The sequence below is a fragment of the Arvicanthis niloticus genome, chromosome 2, assembly GCF_011762505.2.
Source record: "Arvicanthis niloticus isolate mArvNil1 chromosome 2, mArvNil1.pat.X, whole genome shotgun sequence".
In the NCBI taxonomy this organism is placed as follows: domain Eukaryota; kingdom Metazoa; phylum Chordata; class Mammalia; order Rodentia; family Muridae; genus Arvicanthis; species Arvicanthis niloticus.
Genome location: NC_047659.1, coordinates 93,721,063 through 93,739,801, shown reverse-complemented (window position 1 = coordinate 93,739,801; position 18,739 = coordinate 93,721,063). Strand labels below are relative to the sequence as shown.

At 46.6% G+C, this 18,739-nt stretch overlaps 3 non-coding genes across 3 annotated transcripts; 2 read left to right on the top strand and 1 right to left on the bottom strand.

Annotated features, from left to right (window-relative positions):
- Positions 1-8,665: 8,665 nt before the first annotated feature.
- On the bottom strand, positions 8,666-8,737 carry Trnah-gug (transfer RNA histidin (anticodon GUG)). The gene has a single exon. It is a non-coding gene; the product is annotated as a tRNA-His (tRNA).
- Positions 8,738-9,263: 526 nt separating this feature from the next.
- Trnah-gug (transfer RNA histidin (anticodon GUG)) lies at positions 9,264-9,335 on the top strand. Its single transcript has one exon. It is a non-coding gene; the product is annotated as a tRNA-His (tRNA).
- Positions 9,336-10,809: 1,474 nt separating this feature from the next.
- On the top strand, positions 10,810-10,881 carry Trnah-gug (transfer RNA histidin (anticodon GUG)). Its single transcript has one exon. It is a non-coding gene; the product is annotated as a tRNA-His (tRNA).
- The last annotated feature ends 7,858 nt before the right edge of the window (positions 10,882-18,739 follow it).

Below are 18,739 nucleotides of genomic sequence, written 5' to 3'. Positions count from 1 at the left end.
CAGAGCTGGTAAGCAGAAACTGAATCACCTGGTACCTTGACCTTTGCCTTCCAACCTCAAGAAGTTACCAAAAAAAGCAAATACCTGTTGTTTAAGCCACTGAGTGGAGAAAGATCTGTCCTGCTGAGCACAGCAGCTCCTCTTGACCTCTTTAACCCTTTCCCACCTCTAAGCCACTGGATTAAATGATTCAGTCACCCATAAAGCAAAGAGATAGTTGTAAATAAGTTAAGGTGTGGTGTTCTGCTTCCATGTCCTAAGCGGAGTGAGACACTGGCCTCTCTAAGGTCTATGACAGTCTGCAAGTACAGCTCAGTGGTAGAACATTTGGTTGGCATGCCTGAGTCCCTGCTGCAGACTCCCAGCACCACGAATAAACAAACAAGTTAATTGTTTTAAAAATTATATTCAAAGGCTCAAATAAATAGACATACTTAACCAAGATTTTAAAAGACAACAGCAGTCCAGCCATGGCTGTGCATGTCTGAAGCCCTAGCAACTTGGGAGGTCAAGGCAGCATGGGTTCCTGCAAGTTTGACACCAGCCAGGTGAGTTTCAGGCTACCCTCTATGACTGTGGTCCTGGTGAGACAGAGGTCCTGCCTTCTTATAGGTAGATAGAAAGAAAGAGGAAGGAAGGAAGGAAGGAGGGAGGGAGGGAGGGAGGGAGGGAGGGAGGGAGGGAGGGAGAGAGAGAGAGAGAGAGAGAGAGAAATAAGCAGACAGATAGGTAGGTAGATAGATAAATCGATGAGTGAATAAATAAATAATCTAAAAACAAGAGCACACTTATCTAGCAACAGAAAGCCATAATCAAGAAGGTGGCTTTCTCAAGGTGAGGCCTATCCCTTGCTCTTGAGACAGACCAACTCCTATGATTTCTCCGCTGCCACATGATTTGTGATAATGGGGAACTGTATTCATGCTCTCCCCTTTAAATAAAAATAAATTAATAAATATCAGAAATAAAAGAGAAAAGCATAAGTCCACGAGGGGTACAGCATCATAGAGATACTGTGTCCAATGGCCTGGGCAAGAAGGTTCCTTTGCAATTGGCCACAAAGCTTGACACCCTTTCCGTTGACCCCAATCACCTCTTTTACCCCAAATTACTCCGCTTCTGTTTGGTTTGCCACTAGGGGTCACTATGTTGTTTTTTGCTTTGAGTACACAAGCCCATCTCTTGCCTGTGCAAAGCTTGGTTTTATCTAGGGTAAAAACACTTTCAGTTTAAGCAGTAGGCTTTAGTTCTGGAGATGACTGTTCATAACCAACAAAAATGTCTTTGTCCCACAACTCTCTAGACACTTGTGACTTATAGAATTTCTCTCCTCAACCAGCCTCCATGGGCTCAAAGGTACCAGAAAAATCTCCTGTTCTGTATTATTTCTACACAGTTCATTTTATTGTTGTTGCTATTGTTACTATTAATCATCACCATCATCATTATGTGTACATGGTGTATGAGGTGGGACACATGCCATAGCATGCATCTGGAGGTCAGAAGACAACTTTGTGTAGTTGGTCTGCTTTCCACCGTACGTGGGTTCCAGGTATTAACTCGGGTCACCTGGTTTGGGTGGCAGGCATTATTATGCACTGAGTCATCTTGCCAGGCCCCCTGTTAAGTATCTTTTACTTAATTAAATGATGCAGTAGTTTCTTTTCTGCTGTGATAAAACACCATGACCGGGCTGGAGAGGTGGCTCAGCAGTTAAGAACACTTCCAGAGGTCCTGAGTTCAATTCCCAGCAACCACATGGTGGCTCACAATCTTCTTTAACGGTATCTGGTGTGTGTCTGAAGACAGCTGTAGTGTACTCATATAAATAAAAATAAATCTTTAGGAAAAAACCACCATGACAACTTATAGAAGAGTTTATCTGAGCCTCTTGTTCAAGATGGATAGGAGTGCATCATGTCCGTAAGAAGCAGGCAGGGGAAAGCAGAGATCATATCCTCAGCATCGGCAGGAATGTAGGAAGGCTTTACTCTCAAAGTCCCCAGTGATGCTCCTCCTTCTAGCAAAGTAGGCTGAAGTGCCTAAACCTCTCCAAACAGCACCACTGACTGGGAACCAAGGGTTCCAATGCCAGGGCCTAGGGGGCATTTTCTTCTAACCATGGTGCTGCTTTGCCTGTCTTAGAAGAAATAGATTTTATAAGTCAAAGGAGCTTATGTACACCCTGGAGCTCTGCCAACACCAGATACCTTAGCCTACAATTACTTCCCGTTATGGAATGAGTCATGTTCCTGTAAAATTCAAACGTTGAACTCCTAAAACTCATACTTCAGTGACCTGGCCGTGGGTCAGTCAACAGGGTCTGCAAGAGAGAGAGTGAGAGAGAGTGGGGATGGAGGGGCAAGAGACTCGAAGAATGGAGCCAAGGCAAAGTTTTCTGATCAAGGCTCATTTATTGAAAGAAAATCACAAGCAGGGAAATGCAGCTGGAGACACTTTACCACGTGTGCCTTGCAGCTGGAGACACTAAACAACAAAACAAGATGTTTATCAGAACGTGCTCAGCTGTTGTAGGCTGCTTGCAAGTCTCTTGTCAGGGTGGAAAAGTATCAATCTTCAAATATATGGCCCGAGATGGCTGCAAAGATGATAGTCGCTTTCTGCTAGGAGTTGGCACCCAACACTTCAGACCAGAGCCTATGGGGAAAGCTCTGAAGAAGTTAAAATGGGACCAATTTGGACTAGTCTTATGTATTTTAACAGAAGCCCGTATATGAGGATTGTATACCCAGAGAGGTGACATGGGTATGCACACACAGGAGGAAGACTGTGAGACAGCAGGAGGGCCACCATCTGCAAGCCCCAGCAACTGTCTCCCACTGAGGCACTCACTCCGCTGCACTTTGTCTGGTAACGTTCTGATCTGTCATCCCAACACTTAAGGGGCAGTGGCAGGAGGGTCACAAGCCTGGGGCAACCTGAGACATTTGACAGTGTGACTGTTCCTGTCATGACTTGTTCAGGGTTTGAACATCCAAAGAAATTAATTCACAACTCCCAGCAGGCCCTTTGCCCATCTGATTGATTCCATGGCAGGATGGGAGATCTGATCGATACACAGCTACCTGTCAGTGGCCCTGTCCATGGTAAGGTGTGCTATTGATGATGTGCAGGTAACTGTGGCTTCTTCGTTCATGACAGTGGTAGCTAGCTATGTCCTGTCCTGGAGCAGCATTTTACAGTACTACTCCCTCTTTGCAGCTCCTCTGTTCTCTCCAGCTCCTCTTCCAAGATGTCCTCTGAGCCTCAGCAAGGGTATAATGATGTCCTTCCTAAGGCTGCACGCTGGGCCTTTAGTTCTCAACACTTTGACTAAGAAGCTCTGCACTGGCTGCTGCCTCCTGAAAAAAAGAATCTTCTCTGGCTAAGTAAGGTTAAGAGTGGCAACAATCTACACCAATACTTAAGAGACAATTTGACATGACCATTTAGGGAAAGAACAACAGCAGGTTCTATCCTAGAACCTGTGGCTGCCAGTCATGGGCCTTTGACCAAGATTACAGTATAAGGCATCAGAGTGCCTCCTGTGGAGCAGGCCTCAACCCAAGAAACTGGTTATTACTCCGTAACACTTGTGCACCTCTTGGCACCTCTTGCCTGGCAGGCCTGTGTTGTGGTATGGAAGGTGGAGCACCGGATAAAGCCACTGAAGTCTTTGTTCCCTCCGTAGTCTGTGTAGCACCCCCTGGCCCTGTGTAAGATGCCCAGCAGAGAGGAAGTCTCCAGGTAGATGTGTTAGTTAAGGTTTCCATTGCTCTGAAGAGACATCGTGGCCAAGGCAGTTCTTATAAAGGACGGTATTTAATTGGGGCTGGTTTACTGATTCTGAGGTTTAATCTATTGTCATCATGGCAGGAAGCATGGCATCATCCCGCAGGCATGGCACTAGAGGAGCTGAGAGTTCTATCATCTTGTTCCAAAGGCAAACAGACAATGGTTCCCACGTGACTAGGAGGAGGGTCTCAAAGCCCACTCCCACAGTGACACACCTCCTCCAACAAGTGCCACTCCCTGGGCCAAGCATATACAAACCACCACAATTTGAGATTAATTATTTTCTATGTTCTGTAGCCAAAGTGACCATACTCGTCAGCAACAGGGTCTTAGCATGCAGTCTCGCCATGGAGGCTAATCAAGGCCAATTCAGTAGCCGGGATTGGAGACCTCTGGACCATCTCTGAACAGTAACTCCCATACTTTGCAATTTTCATGTAATAACCGGATGTACTCTGAGATTGCCATTGTCCGCCCTTGCAGGATAATTCTGTTAAAGTTATTTTGAAATTAGCATACTAACTTAGTGAGTTTCCATTAGGCTTCACATACACCCTTAGCACTGGTTAACCCGCTCTCTCTCCCCTCCTCTCACAATAGCCTGCAGCATCCCCACTCAACCCTTCAGCCCTCCTCATTTCCTCCCACCTGTTCTCTGCTAGCCCTCTATGTTTTCATTGTGAGGTAGCAGGCTTCCATAGCGCTTAGCTGCCCATCCACAAATTCGAGAGCGTGTGACTTTGTCCTTCAGGACCTGAGTTCCCTTACTCCTCTTGCAGGTCCTGCAAATTCCAATGTTTTGTTTTTCTTCAGAGCTGACTGGTGCTCCGTTATGCACATGAGCCACATTTTCCTCAGCCATCCGTCTGTTGATGGACATCTCAGCTGACTCCACTCCCTGCTATTACGAATAGAACAGTGCTAAACATAGATTTGCATGTGTCTCTGTGGTAGGATGTGAAGTCCACTGGGTGTTTGCCCAGGAATGGTGTGGCTGAGGCATGTGGCAGTCCTGGTTGTAGGCCTCTGAGACACCTCCAGGGTGATTTACAAAGTGGCTGCACTATCTATACACACACCCCTCATGGCACATCGCACCAGCAACTGTTATCGTGAGTGTTCCTGTGAGCCTCTTTTCTGACTGGAGAGACATGAAATCGCAAGATAGATTTACCACACTGGCCTTTTCTTACTCTGTGGCAGAAAGCTTCTTCCAATTGGTCACTTCTAGAATAATGTCTGGAAACCACTCCCTGCTATCTTCCGGACTCAGGAAAAAGTGTCAGGTCTTGGGACAGGAATCAAGTCCCACAGGAACTCCTCGAGCCCTCTTTCTAATGAGTGTAGAAAGATCTAGAAACAAGAGGCCAGCTGATGCGGGCATCTGCGCTAGTCACTTGAACTGCGCACATGTCAGGTGACAAGTGCAGCTGGAAAATCAACCACTCTGGACCAAAAGCTTCTTCCGCGGCTTTGTAGTCCTGCCATACTCGGTATTGTAAGAGCAAAATGAGTCTTGTTCAATGAATGATGGAAGGAGGGGAAGAAGAAAAGGGACGGGGAGGGATGAACTTGAGTGTGAACTTTCTAGAGAAGCTGGAGGGGTGTTTCAACTAAGTCAGATGTGTCTCCCAAATTGACTCTCCTACAGTTTCTGCTTCCCAAGTCAGCCGCCTGGGATACAGCGCCTCCTGGTGGAGACTTAGGTCTGCTGCTGGGAAAAAAAAGTAAGCTTATGGGAAACCTGAAAGGAATTCAACCAAAATGGAGACCGCTGGAGCTGGGGGTGTACGCTGAAGGAACTGTTAACACCGCGGCTTCTTTGCGGGCGCTCCAACCTAGGAAATGTGGTGTCTGGTGACAACATCTGTAGAATAAAACAAAACCAAAACAAACAATTTTTAAATGTGAGAGCAGTGAAGGAGGGTGTTGATTGGCCGCTGAGTGTGCCAATTGGGTCATGGTGACGTCATCCCAGGCCAGGCTCTCTGGGACTCAGGCTCTCACCATTGCCAGCCCAGAAACCTCATCACCCGAGATAAGCAGAGGAAATGAATGCCACCAACCGTGCTCAGGAATCTAAACGGTAAAACCACAGTTAGGTGCACAAGCCAGGACAACAGCACAAGCCAGGACAACAACTCAGAGGCTTGTGCACAGTAATGGCTCGCTCTTGCCTGAAGGCAAGTCTAATAGCCAGGCAAGTCACTATATCAGACTGATCTGTCACCCTGAATTCAGAGCAGGGAAAACCGGCAGAGTACCTTAAAAGAGGCTAGGTTGACCCTTCTCCAGAGTGACAATATTCCTGTCCAGAGGGCCAGCTGTAGGCCAGAGCATCCTCCTGCACCCCACCCTACCCCACCCCACTCCCAGACTCGCCAGCACCTGGGACATGCTACATTTCCTTAGCTTCTTCCATCTGCGTTCCTGGCTACAGATATGGGTGGGCAGTGGGGTACCTCAGCTTTGGTTTCTGAGCTGTGTTTTCTTAACTGTTTTACTGTGTTCCTAGAGAGTTGACAGAGCAATGGAAAAGCCCAGTAAGGGAAAACTAGTTCTTCTGTCAACAGGATGAAATCTCTCACCTGAATGGAGATCAAACATTTCCAGCTACCCAGAAGGTAAGACAGTTTGTCAATCATCTTGCCAAGAGACCACCCCCAGGAAGGCTCACCTTAAACCATGCCAGAGAGACAGGTGGGTAATTATCTCTTTAACAAAATGCTATACTTTGGCTTCCCAGAATTCCCAGCCCCACTACAGTCCCTACAAGTTGCTATGAGACCATGCTGGGTCTGCTTGCCTTAATGAGTCCTGACTTTAAAAGGTGTAACTATTTCCTTTTGCTTCTTTCTTGGCTATTTCTTTGCTTCCAGAGCCTATAAATGCTTTTTCCACTCTGGTACTTGGGCTTCCTTACCCATCTTGCTGGCTTTACTCAAATGGCTTTTCCCTTCCTCATGTCATTCTCCTCTGGGCAGCTGCTAAGATTAACAAGTTGCCTGCCCTGGGGAAGTTTTCCTTTCTTTCCTTCTCTCTCTCTCTCTCTCTCTCTCTCTCTCTCTCTCTCTCTCTCTCTCTCTCTCTGAAATTGTCCCCTTTGAATAAACTTTGGCTTTGCTTCACTTTCAAATTTTTCCTGACTTTGACTTAATTGACAGAGAAAATGGACTGATTCCTGCACCCCTAAGTAGTGCCAGAGTGACCACTCCTTCCTCCTTGGTCATCCAAGCCAAAGAGCAGCTGTCTTGACCAGGTCAGCTGTGCCCGCTTGGAAGCGGCCATCTATGACTGAACCAGTGGACAGTTGCTGTTCTCTCACAAAAGGGACGGCAGGTAGGGGCACTGGACTCTCTCCCTGAGATTCCAGCCATCCTTCCTGGCCACCTGCATGTCATTCTGCTCTAATTGCATGTAACCTCAGGTCTCCGGAGACAATAGAGTTTACATGCTGGGAGAGGTTGATTGAAGTCACTGTCTATGTGACTGTGGGGAGAAGTCATCTTTCTGGGTGAAGACTTTCTAATGTGGCCACTTTATGGTCACCTGTCAGTAACCCCTCACTCTGACTCTGTAAGTAACCAACAACCTTCTAGTTTCTGGGGGGGCCTTTGATAAAACTGTACTTTGGTTTGTTATTGGGACCTTAGAGGGGGAGGTAGACATGGTTTATGTCTCCCTAAGGAAGGAATGCTTGCAACTCTTCCAGCCTCCATTCTGGGTGCAGCTCACAGGACCAGCGATAGCAAAGCCAGCCCAGGACCGGCTGCCACAGTCCTGGTGACTAGTTCGCTGGTACTCATTTCCTAGATGCATAACTGTTCACACAAAGCATGATGGGTTTTCACGTTCACCTACTGTATTTTGTTCAGAACACTTGTAAGGTACAAGCTGTCCTGTTATGTGGCTTCCAACTCACCAAATCTTGTAGAGTGTTGTGAGACCCAGGGAAATTACCGAATGCAAGGGTGGGTTTTGTTGTCTTTTGTTTGTTTGGGGATTTCGGGGGAGGGGGACTGCAATGAAGTCTTAATTCTCTACACTGTTCCGTAAGTAGCTTCTGATGGATTGTGGGTGAAAGGAACCAACCCATTACAACGCTCATCTCTCCCAGGAATGTTTCCTGAGTTGCTTTGCTATCCCAGAGGCCCAGAGAGGAGCTGGAGAAACTCATTCTTCTCTGGGTCTTCTTCAGGACCTCTCCGGATTCCTTTCTTGACAGCCACACAGACATTATCACCTGCTCAAGAGCCAGGTCTAAAACTCACGTCCATTTGGCCTAATGCCAAATAATAGACCCGAATTTGTGGTGCCTGGATTTTTTTTAAGAGCACACAAAACAACGTGATAATTTGCTTTAATCTGAGGTAGACTGGGAAGAGAAAACACCAGCACCCACGAGGCTATCTTAGCATGCCACAGTGACCACAAGAAGTAGTCCCTTCAGTATGGCAGTATCTTTCATTTGTCATATGATCTGAACCAAAAATAGTTCGGTTTGTTTCCTACCTACCGGATTCTAACCCCTAATTTTCGCATCCTTTCTATAATTCCTACGCCCTCTGTGATGAAATCAAGCCGTGTGAGGTTTTTAAAAGGACTAAAATATGGTTTAACATTTAAAATATGACTTAGAAAATGAAAGTACCTCGCAGAGATATTAACAAAAGCAAGGTACCTAAACCGACAGGCTTGTAACATCAATTGCGCATATATATATGTATATGTTTCTGAGAATTAACCACGTATTATAATGCCTTCAGCATGAACAACAGGGAAGAGCAACAGAATGAGCCAGCCAGTCATTACGACTTCACCACTACTCCAGCACTAAAAAGGCGCCCTTGCCGTGCCATTGTTGCCACAATGCCGTGACTCGGATTCGAACCGAGGTTGCTGCGGCCACAACGCAGAGTACTAACCACTATACGATCACGGCGAGCTACCGGAACGCCACACCGCAGTCACTACCCAGTGCGGCCCTTGAGACAGGGACGATCCATCTCCTGCTATCTCTCCGCTGCTGTATTTCAAGGGCTCCCAGCTGACCTTAACGATTGGCTACAGTCTTCTCGAGTTTCTGCTTGGCCTGGGAACGCACCACAAAAAAGACGCCCATGAAAATGCCTGGCAAGCCCAGCGTGGTGGAGCCTGGGAACCTAAAACTCGGGACGTTAGAGGCCAGCCTGCCCCGAATCAGACCCTGACTCAAAAGAAAACAGAAAAGGACAAAGAAAAAAGAGGCCCACTCCGCCGCTGTTAGCACTGCTGTGAAACGGAGGGCTTCTTTCCGCCAGCGCGCAGATCTAACCAAGGAAACCAAAGCGCCTGCGCACACTCGTAAGTCCCGCCGTTGATGATAGGCGGAAACAAATGCCAGCAACCCAGTGACGTCGCAGAGGGGCGGGGCATCCAATACAGAAGAGATCAAGTAAGGAACCCTGACCCTAGGTTCCCGGTAGCTCGCCGTGATCGTATAGTGGTTAGTACTCTGCGTTGTGGCCGCAGCAACCTCGGTTCGAATCCGAGTCACGGCATTGTGGCAACAATGGCACGGCAAGGGAGCTGCGTTTTGTTCTTCTGCTCCATTTTAATACGTAGCTAACATTGTAGAGAATGGACCTCAAACAAGTGATAGTTGAGAGCAGAGTTTATACCAGCGCGGGCTAAATTAGACTACAGGAGCTCCGAGGCTTTCAGTTTGTCATGGGGATGGTGTTTACAGAGAATTGCGTCAGCCAGAAAAGTGCTATGTACAAATGTTACTGTTTTCATAAAAATACGGTGGTTTGTCTTAGTCTCCTATACATCTTTGACTTTTTACAAATTTCCATCAAAGCACTGGAGTAGACGCCGAAGTGATGAAAAGAAGAGGCTCCGCAGAGGGTGTAACCTTTGAGATAGCTTTTACAAGTAGAATGGGAATCTGTCAACCAGCAATTTAATAATGTACAAAGGGTTGAACACAATCATGAAAAGGCACTGTTGTGATTCCTCTCCTAAATGTTCTCCCTGGGTCATTTTAAGGCCCTGCCCGCTCCCACAGTGCTCTAGGGCCTGGCTTGGCTGACAGCTAGCGCTCCTCAAGAACCTGTTGAGTGAATGGGCGCCAGTCGTTGAGGGCGGGAGACGACACTGAAAGCCGCGTGAGCAGGAAAAGCAGGCGGATGTACTGCAGTCCGGGACGTGAAATAGTGAAAGGATTTGGTTGGTGTTTAGCGAGATCTCTAGTGGCTCTGCAGTGGAGGGTTAAGGGTGGCCACTTTTAACTCTCTTGTTAGAAATCACTGGCACATTCTTGGTTTGGCAAATATTACTGCCTCTCTGTGGAAGCCTTCATAGGCTAGACGCCATGTGGGCGGGCGCGCTGATGGACAAGAAGAAAACCGGACCGAGTCCCAGTTGCCGCCCAGTGGGGTCAGAAGTGGGCGCAAAGCCGAGCGGGAGCATCAAGGAGAGAGGATTTAGCCATCCAGGAGTGGGAGAGAGTGCAAGAAAGAGAGAAGTCATGGTGGCGGAAAGCGGAAGCTGACCGGCATTCAGTTGAATTCTGTCCATCCAGCTAACTCAGTACCCAGGGCATCCGCACCCTCAGCAAAGGTCCCGGTGGGTCGCTGCTAGGGGTGGGAGAGGATCTGCAGCCAAGAGACTCAACAGGGAACGACTCTGCAGGCCCGAGAACTGCAGAGTCCACTGGCAAGGGTTCAGGCACTGGAGACCGGCTTCCCCAGACAGTCACCTCGGGTCCCCGGATGCTCAGGAGGTCTCCGCCCAACAATTCCCCCACCTTCAACCCCCCATACCTCTCGCAAGCGACGACTTTGCCCCCGACTAAGGAACTAAAGTGAAGCCTGGTTAGCAACAAGAACGTAATGCGCCTGCGCATCGCAAGCTACGCTAGGTTGGAGTCCCGCCCAATAGATGGGTCATTTAGTGACGCAGGAAGTGGGAAGGCCTATGCGTATTGAAGAGAATATTCAGAAGCGAAATATTACAGGTCCCTGGTAGCTCGCCGTGATCGTATAGTGGTTAGTACTCTGCGTTGTGGCCGCAGCAACCTCGGTTCGAATCCGAGTCACGGCATTGTGGCAACAATGGCACGGCAAGGGGTTCCTGTTTTTTTCTTGGATTTCCATGTTTTTACAAGAACCACTGTTAATTTTTTTTTTTCTTTCTCTTTGAAAATCGAGCTTCTCCAACGATCGCTGCATCTAAGAATTCTTTAACGCTCTGACTACGGCTTCAGATCGAACAGTTTCTAATCCCTTCCTTCTGAAAAGCCGTTGTCTAAGCCATTCAACACGATCGAAACAGCGCCCCTGTGACCTTGTAGGGATGGATTTCCCGCACCTCCGTTTTTATTTTTATAAATCGCGTCGTTCGTTTGTAGGCTGCATGTGCCCAAGTCTAACTGAAACGTTCCTTCTCATTCTTCACATCATCCACCAATTATTGCCATTTTCCAGTGCCATTATCTTGCCATGATAGTCGTAGTGTAACAAATACTTACGTAGCCATACGTGTGAAGATATTCCTCTTCTTACATAAAATACCGCTACCTTGAACTCCCCCAAAAATGATGATGTGAGAACAGAATACGAGGTAGATGACAGATTTGCCTAAGTGGGTAAAAGTACTCACACTGAGGGAATCTCCATCCATCTCGAGGCCTGTCTTCCTGGCATCCCCCGCCTCCCGCCCCTCCTTCCCAACTAGTGCCAGTAGGGGACAGTTTAGTGTGGTAGAGCAGAAGAAAGAGATGATCCATTAAGACGCGAATTTGGAGACTAGAAGCGGAAACGGTCTGGGCAGTCTACTTGAAAGCCCTCCACTCTCATCTCTTATTGCCAAGAAAGATAGAATTGAAACTAAGCCACTAAAGTTAGAAAAATTGCAAGCACATTGCAGGCAGGATCCACTGAGTCCTTTTTGTTGCGTGTTTTACTCTGGCTTTTGTTTTTGTTGCTTGCATTCCTTTAGGCTTTTGTTTTTATTTTTAAGATCTTTTAAAAATATTTAGTTTTATATGCATTAGAATTTTGCTTACATATATACTGCGAACCCAGGAAGGCTAAAAGAAGTCGGCAGACACCCTAGAACTGGAGCGCTAGGACTGAACCTGGACCCTCTGCAAGAACAGCTAGATCTCCTAACCCCTAAGCTTTCTCCTCAGGAGCTCATTGTGATTCTTCTGCTTCAGTCTTCCCAGTGCTGGGATCACAGCTATGCACCACCATTCGGATGTGTTGACTAAATCTTGACCGTGAATGTGCCCCAAACACACACAGCTCCGCCTAAATTTTTAGGTTTTTTTGTTTGTTTGTTTTGTTTTGTTTTTGGCATGAGTCGCATATAGCTGAGGCTGGCCTTGAACTCATTTGACTGTCAAAGTTGCCTTGGGATTCTCCAGCCCCAGCCTCCCAAGTACTGAGATTGCAGGAGTATACTGCCACACTAGCTCCAAAAATGAATGAATAGGGTTGTTTTTTGAGTTTGGTTTGTTTGTTGGCTTTTTTGGCTTCTGCCTCTCCCCACCCCCAGGATCTTGCTTTGTTCCATAGCTAGGCTAGCCTCAAGCTCAGTCCTTGAGCTTCTAGAGTAGTTGAGATTACAGATATACATAAGTGCCTAGCTTCAGGGGATTTCTTACAGTCAATTAAATGAGTAGCAATGCTTCACGATCAAGATTTAGCTTTACCGTTATGTTCTTTCGGTATAGAATCACATTGTTTTCATATTAAAGAGATAGTCTAAAAAATAAGATAAAATAAAATAAGATAAAGGAGCTGGAGAGATGGCTCAGTGGTTAAGAGCACTGCTCTTTCTGGAGGTCCTGAGTTCAATTCCCAGCAACCACATGGTGGCTCACAACCATCTGCAATGGGGTCTGATGACCTTTTCTGGTGAGTCTGAAGACAGCGACAGTGTACTCACATACATAAAATAAATTGAGAGAGAGGAAGAGTGAGAGAGAGAGAGAGAGAGAGAGAGAGAGAGACTGTGTGATTCTACAAAAAAAGGTACCCTCTTGTTTTTCCAGTAACACAAAGTCCTTTCCTCCTTCCTTTACTCTCTTCACTCCCTTCTTCTTTGCCTTTCATTTTTTCTCAGCCTTCAAAGGGACAAGACAGTAAGAAAAGTGAAAGTCAGTGGTAAGAGCTTGGAGCTTCAATGAAACCCTGAGACCGTCTCTGACAGTGTGAATCCACTTGAAGGCACCCTAGCTACTCATCCTCTGACACTTGATTTGATGAGAATGTAAACCCGGTGTGCCAGACTTTCTGGTGTTTTAGGAGTTGACAGGAACTTGAAGTTTTGTGCAAGATGTCCCATAATTTTAAACCCTGGAAGCTGATTTAATTTTTTAAACAGTGAGCTGACCAAAACTGTAGGCCAAAAAGAAAATGGTCCAATGAGGAAGAGAGGTTCTGTGACTTAGAGTGACGTGGGTTTGATCCTCAACACCCACACAATGATTCACAACCATTTGTAACAGGATCCAACACCTTGATCAAACACCTCTCCTTGCACACAAGTGGTACACTGACATACAAACAGGCAAAACACCTGTTTTTGTTTGTTTATTTTTTCGAGACAAGGTTTCTCTGTGTAGCCCTGTCTGTCCTGGAACTCACTCTGTAAACCAGGCTGGCCTCGAACTCAGAAATCCACCTGCCTCTGCCTCCCAAGTGCTGGGATTAAAGGCATGCGCCACCATGGCCTGGCACCTGTATTTTTATTTATTTATTTTTAATTGATATTTGAGAAGGAGAAGAGAAAAGATTGCTAAGGTCAGGTAAAACTATATAGGCACCTCTTGAGAAGGTTCTCTCTCACTGGCCAAATTGGGAGATTTTGGGCATCAAAAGGAACTATAATGATGAGAATATAGCACACAGAGATTTTTTAAATATTTATTTATTTGAGAGAGAGAGAGAGAGAGAGAGAGAGAGAGAGAGAGAGAGAGAGAGAGAAGCATGTATGTGTAGTTGCCTATGGAGGCCAGAAGACAGTGTTAGGTGCGCCTTGGAGCTAGAGTTACACATAGCTGTGAGCCACTGAACATGAAATTTAGGAGTCAAACTCAGTCCTCAGGAAGAGCAGCAAGTGTTCCTAACTGCAGAGCCTGAAAAATGGTGTTGGTTTGGGGTTTTTTTTGTTTTTTAAATGTGTGTAGGTCTCTCACTTGCATGTACTTCTGTGCCCCGTGTGCATGCCTGGTACCTGTGAAGGCCAGAAGAGGATGTGAGATCCTCTGGAACTAGAGTCACAAAGGATCAAAAGCTTCCATATGAGTGCCGGGATCTGAACCCAGGTTCTCTGGAGGCCAGCTTGGTCTACAGAGTGAGTTCCAGGGGCTATACAGAGAAACCCTGTCCCGAAAAACCAAAACAACAACAACAACAACAAAAAGATAAAGAGGGAGAAAATATGTGTTCTGTGGGTGTGTGGTGAGGTATGGGGAAAGGGGATGTCTCAGGCACTATGCCACTGCATCCCTTCCCTCTGAGGGACCAGCCACAGAACAGTATAGTATAGAATAGAGTTTATTCAGGGCATGGGGAGGGGAGTTAGGAGGGTAGTAGAGGCAGAGAAAGGCAGAGAGAGAGAGTAGAGAAGTAGAGGCCGGCCATGACCATGTAGAGAGAGGGGGAAGGAAATGGGAAAGGGGAGAAGGGAAGGGAAGCGCCCAAGAAGGCAAGAGAGCAAGAGAGAGAGGAGGGGGCAAGCAGCCCCTTTTATAGTGGACCAGGCCTACCTGGCTGTTGCCAGGTAACTGTGGGGAGGAGCATACCTGACAGTTTAGATAGAATGCTAACAGTAGTAGTAGTTGTTGTTTTAATAGGATCTCACAGTGTAGCTTTAGCTGGTCGGAGGCTCATCCAGGCTGACTTCAAACTCACAGACACCTGCCTGCCTCTGCTTCCAGAATGTTGTGATTAAAGGTGCATAAGAGCTATAACACTCAGGTTGAAAAATGGTTTAATACATCTATTTTATGTGGATGTCTATGTGTGCGGGAGTGTATGTGCACCATGTGTGTGCAGGAGCCCCCAGAGACCAGAAGAGAACATCAGACCTCCTGCAGTTTATAGGCAGCTGTGAGCTGCCATGTGCTTACTGAAAATTGAATCCAGACCCTCTGCAAAAGCAACAAGTGCTCTTAGCTGCTGGGCCACCCCTCACCCCTGTGAATACTGTCTGTATGTCATGCTGGGCCACCCCTCACCCCTGTGAATACTGTCTGTATGTCATGCTGGGCCACCCCTCACCCCTGTGAAGACTATCTGTATGTCATGCTGGGCCACCCCTCACCCCTGTGAAGACTGTCTGTCTGTCATGCTGGGCCACCCCTCGCCCCTGTGAAGACTGTCTGTCTGTCATGCTGGGCTCCACCTCTATTCCTTTGCTAGACTTCCAATGCCTCCTGGATTGGAATGGCACTTTATCCTTTATTTCATTTATCCAAATCTTGAGGGAGCATAAAAAAACCAAGAACTATATGATGGCATAGGAAAGCAGAAGATTTTCCTCATTCCAGAGTCTAATTGAAGCTTCTAAAGGTTCCTACCACCAAGGCTAATAACAGTCTAGGTTCAATTCCTGGTAGAATTGTGGAAGGAGAGAAGCAACTCTAACCTACACATACACACACACTGTTTTTTTAATGTTAAAAGATTCCAACATAAAGGCTGCTCTGCCTGCCTGCCTTTGTATGCTCCTGGTCATACATAGATGTTTTATGTTGAAGTAATAACAGGCTTAAGTTCTGGATGTATATGACCTTGGGTGGGCCCTCATTCATTCTCTCCAATGAACCGTAACAGGACTGATAGCTTTGCTATAGCAGAGCCATCCTACATCCCTGTATCCTTGGGAGCTATGCTTTTACCTTATCAATTATAGTCTTATCAGGGACCCTAAGGAAGCACCTTGTGGTCTCATTTGGACTTCTTAGCAACTCTTTGAATGTGGTAACTTCAAAACCCTCCAAAATCCTATATATGATAATTGTAAAAAACAAAACAAAACAAACAAACGAACAAACCTAAACACAAAGCAACGAGCACGGCTCTCGAGGAGCCTAGCACAGCCTGCACCCACACTTGGGGATGTCCTGCTTCTTCAGGTCTTCTTTGAAGCCTACACTCATGCTTTTGGGTGTGTCTTATCTTTCTGCTGGAAGCTTCTCTTTCTCTTAGCATTTATTTTTAGGCCTATATTCAAATATCTTTTAAAAATTATTTATTTTTTATGTGCAGGTATTTTTTGCCTTCATTTGTGTGTGTGTATGTGTGTGTGTCTGTGTGTGTGCACACAAAAGAGTGCCTGTACATGCATACACTTGCATATACACTGGATTCCACAGAAGCTAGAAGGTATGGGATCCCCTGGAGCTGGACTTGCCTGCTGTTGGTGCTGGACAAAGTCAGTCCTCTGGAAGAGCAGTAAGTGCTCTTAGCTACTGAGTCATCTCTTCAGCTCCTGCCTTTTAGGTTTTTGTGAGAGAGTCTCCCAAGATGAATTGGAATTCATTAAGGGACTCCTGTTATAGCCTCTGAGAGCTAGATTGTAGGCATGCCCACTGTAATTACAATGTTTTGTCTCTGGCCTCTGCCTTTGAATGTTAGGATTAAAGTGGTGTACCACCATACCCAGCACTACAGGTATGTTTTTGTTTTGTGGGACAGGGATTCAGGCAGCCCAGGCTGGCTTCAAACTCCTTAACAAACAATGTCCTTGAACTTCTGATCCAGTGGCTTCACCCTCCCAATTACTAGGATTATGGTCATAGAAGAAAGCATTCAATTGAGGACTTGCTTATAGTTTCCGAGGGTTAGCCCATTATCATCATGGCTGAGAGCATGGTGGCAGGCAGGCAGGCATGTTGCTGGAGAAATAAGTAGCTCAGAGCTTTACATCCTGATTCACCAGCAGCGGGTAGAGAGGAGGTGGGTGGAGACCAGGCCATTAGTGACACATCTCCTCCAAGAAAGCCACACTTCCTCCAACAAGGCCACACCTCCCAATCCTTCTCAACAAACATATGGGGACCATTCTCATTCAAACCACCACATGTCACCACCACAGCCGCTGCTGCCACCACCACCACCACTGCCACCCATCATTTTATATTTTTTGAAGCAAATACCACTAATGTGGTGGCTCATACCTGCAATCCCAGAACTTGGGAAAGCTTGAGACAACAGGAGCATCATGAGTCTGAGCTTAGACCAGATTGCAAGGTGGCTACCAGGCTAGGCAGGGCCATATAGCCAGGGCTGAGTCTGTGTCATTCATTACCCTTAATCTGCACAACAACTCCTCTCACCCTTTCTAGGATAGGACCAGGGCATGGTCTTGGCCCAAGAGTTGGCTAGATCTTAGAGCTGTTGACTCCTGTCCAGTGCCTTTCCTGTCCTCTCCCATTGGGTGAGTGTGGAGACCTTCTCCTAAGAGTTAACTAGAATATCAAGAACCTGTTATCTCTTGTGTTTACCATTGCATCATTAGTTAATGTTTTAAACTGTACATTCTGGAATGTAAACCTCTTATGTTCTCTATTAGACGCCGTGAAGTGAAAGCTCTCAGAGTCTTTTACAGGCCTGCTATCCAATATGCAGTTGGAGTCCAACAACGTTTTTATCAAAAAGGGCAGTCTACACCAGGCAGTGGTGGCGCATGCCTTTAATCCCAGCACTTGGGAGGCAGAGGCAGGCGGATTTCTGAGTTCGAGGCTAGCCTGGTCTACAGAAGGAGTTCCAGGACAGCCAGGACTACACAGAGAAACCCTGCCTTGAAAAACAAAAAAACAAAAAAACAAAAAAACAAAAAAAACCTAAAAAGGGCAGTCTACAATGTAACAAGACACACACACACACACACACACACACCCCAGATCAAGGGTCACATTACTGTTTGAGAATACATGACATTAGAATTTGCACATGGCAGAAATTTAACATAGTTGCAATCTGGAATGATAAGAATAATGGATTTCATGTTTTCCCATCACATCCTTCTTTCTCAGCTTCGGAATCAGTCCTCTTTGGAGGTTCACCTGAGTCTCACAAAGGTGGTACATGCCAGTCAAGTCAGATTGTTCAACCCTCTCTGGAGACTGGGCCAGAGTAGAGCAGATTGAGCTTTTACAGGGAATGCCTGGCCTACTACAGTATGAAGTCTTAAAAACAACCATAAGCAACTGGAAGAGAGTGAGGAAGCACAGAGACAGTGTGTAGAGCCAGTACCACAGTAAAGCAGACAATTCTCCCAGCAGAGAGAGAGAGAGACAGAGACAGAGAGAGAGAGAGAGAGAGAGAGACAGAGAGAGACAGAGAGACAAAAGAGACAGAGAGTTGTTGGCTCTACTTCTGGTGAACAATCTGCTGCTTCTGTTCTAAGACAAAACTCCAGGCCCCTGGGCATCATCAGACCAGTATCGGGGCCCTGAAAAGGTAAGGAGCTGGTTGTAGACAACATTAGACCTGTTTCTCACTTGATTTATTGACTTGTCTGGTTTTATTCTGTCACAAACTGATTGACAAACCCAGGGTGTAGCTTGAGGGATTTCCGCAAGAAAGCAGTGCAGCTGTGAGGGCTGCGTGGGCCTGCTGGGAGCCGGTGTATGCGTGGATGGGAATTGTTTGTGCGAGGGTTGTTAGCATTTGAAGCTGGTGGGTGGGTGTGGAAACATCAGAGCAACGGGTGTCTCTGGAGAACTGATTACATGGCATGTGAGAAGTTTGTCTGGCTAGAAAGGCAACCTAGGTTTGGGTATGAGCTGAGGGATAGGAGGAGGTAAGCGGTACTCCCGAGGTGAAGGCACATCTACAGAGCAGCTTCTTCGAAAATGTTGTTTGGGTCTTTGGGTTGGGAGAAAGGAATAAGGATGGGCAGGATGTGCCTGGGGACTCATCTTCCCGCGTCTGACGCAAAC